Source organism: Populus nigra, chromosome 2 (assembly GCF_951802175.1).
Source record: "Populus nigra chromosome 2, ddPopNigr1.1, whole genome shotgun sequence".
In the NCBI taxonomy this organism is placed as follows: Eukaryota; Viridiplantae; Streptophyta; class Magnoliopsida; order Malpighiales; family Salicaceae; genus Populus; species Populus nigra.
Genome location: NC_084853.1, coordinates 9,588,774 through 9,591,273, shown reverse-complemented (window position 1 = coordinate 9,591,273; position 2,500 = coordinate 9,588,774).

Genomic DNA, 2,500 nt, shown 5'->3' with positions numbered 1-2,500 from the left:
GGACACGCTGACGAAACAGCGCTGGTTCAGACACGGTGGGCGCAGTGTTGGAATCGGCAGCGCCGAGAAAATCGGCAAAGTCGGCAGAATCGGCAGCAGGTGCTGGCGATGAGTCAGGACGGACTGGATAGTCCAAGGCTCGATGAGAAAGACCGCTGGTTTAGACACTGGGGCAGTGGCAGCCCGCGGGGCAGTGTCGGCAGATTCGGCAGCAGTGTCTGCCGATTCGGCAGCGTTGGCTTGTTGGCGCGGGGGGCCGATGCGAGTGGGGACTTGGGCAGCGGGCAGTGAAAGCAAGAGTTTCCCCGATGCTGCCGGGAAAAACGCTCCCCGGGATGGCCGGGTGAGATGACCCGGCGGCCCGCGACGGGTCATTCAATTCCATGCCCCGTCAACATAACTCCCGATGTACTGTTTGCTTTTTCGGAAGAAGAGATCCATCCCCCCATCCTCGGCCAGCCAAAAACGCTCCAATTAATGGCCGGGTGAGATGACCCGGAGGCCCGCGACGCGTCATTCAAATCACTGCCCTATCGGCTACAACTGCTGATGGGTGGGATTAGAGGCCTGCCATGGTGGTGAGGGGCGGCGAGGACCGTGAAAGCTAGAGTTTTTCAGAGGCTGCCGGGAAAAAGGCCCCTCGGGTGGCGGGGTGCGAGGACCAGGCGCGTCATTCAATTCTCTTCCCTATCAACTTGGCTCCCGTTGGCGGGATTGGAGGCCTACTGTTTGTTACAGGGCTAAAATCGTCAGGGGAAGAGCTGACGAAACAATGCTGGTTTGGATGCAGGGGGTAGTGTTGGAATCGGCAGCGCGGACAAAATCGGCAAAGTCGACAAAAAAGACTGTTGGTCTGGACATCGGGGCAGCGGCAGCCATGCCGACAGGGGGGGAAATCGGCAGCGCAGATTTGTGCAGCTGCAGGTTCGTCGGGGAAATCGGCAGCGCAGATTTTTCGATGAACATGGGCTGGAAGATGGACTGTCCAGGCCAGGCAGGGAAATTCGTCAAGGGGACACGCTGACGAAACAGCGCTGGTTCAGGCACGGCGGGCAGTGTTGGAATCGGCAGCGCCGACGAAATCGGCAAAGTCGGCAGAATCGGCAGCGGGTGCTGGCGATGAGTCTGGACGATTTATAGTCCAGGGCTTGATGGAAAAGATTGTTGGTCCAGACAATGGGGCAGTGGCAGCGCGGATTTGTGCAGCTGCAGGTTCGTCGGGGAAAATCGGCAGCGCAGATTTTTCGACGAACAGGGGCTGGGCCCTGGACTGGCCGGGCCAGGCAGGAAAATTCGTCAGGGGGCCACGCTGACGAAAACAGGGGCTGCGGAGTGGAAAATCGGCAGCGCAGATTTTTCGACGAACAGGGGCTGGACCGGCCGGGCCAGGCAGGAAAATTCGTCAGGGGGGCACGCTGACGAAAAGAGGGGCTGCCGCGTGGAAAATCGGCAGCGCAGATTTTTCGACGAACAGGGGCTGGACTGGCCGGGCCAGGCAGGAAAATTCGTCAGGGGGGCACGCTGACGAAAAGAGGGGCTGCCGCGTGGAAAATCGGCAGCGCAGATTTTTCGACGAACAGGGGCTGGATGCTGGACCGGCCGGGCCAGGCAGGAAAATTCGTCAGGGGGGCACGCTGACGAAAAGAGGGGCTGCCGCGTGGAAAATCGGCAGCGCAGATTTTTCGACGAACAGGGGCTGGACGCTGGACTGGGCCAGGCAGGAAAATTCGTCAGGGGGCACGCTGACGAAAAGAGGGGCTGCCGCGTGGAAAATCGGCAGCGCAGATTTTTCGACGAACATTCGTCAGGGGGGCACGCTGACGAAAAGAGGGGCTGCCGCGTGGAAAATCGGCAGCGCAGATTTTTCGACGAACATTCGTCAGGGGGGCACGCTGAGGAAAACAGGGGCTGCCGCGTGGAAAATCGGCAGCGCAGATTTTTCGACGAACAGGGGCTGGATGCTGGACCGGCCGGGCCAGGCAGGAAAATTCGTCAGGGGGGCACGCTGACGAAAAGAGGGGCTGCCGCGTGGAAAATCGGCAGCGCAGATTTTTCGACGAACAGGGGCTGGACTGGCCGGGCCAGGCAGGAAAATTCGTCAGGGGGGCACGCTGACGAAAAGAGGGGCTGCCGCGTGGAAAATCGGCAGCGCAGATTTTTCGACGAACAGGGGCTGGACGCTGGACTGGGCCAGGCAGGAAAATTCGTCAGGGGGGCACGCTGACGAAAACAGGGGCTGCCGCGTGGAATGGCAGCCTACACGCAGATGCGAATTCGGCAGCGCACGATGGCTTGAGCAGGTCATGGGTTCGACTTGGCGCGATCTGAAACCTGGACGAGGGACTGTCGACGCTGGACGAGCCAGCGCGGTGGCCTGTCGTGCCCCGTTCAGGGGGGGCCTGCCGCGGAGACAGCCCTCGCGGGCTCGACAGCGCAGGCCAGCGTCCCCGACGTCGCTGGCCGCGGCAGGCGAGCTGCCGGGGTTCCCGCATTCCTACAA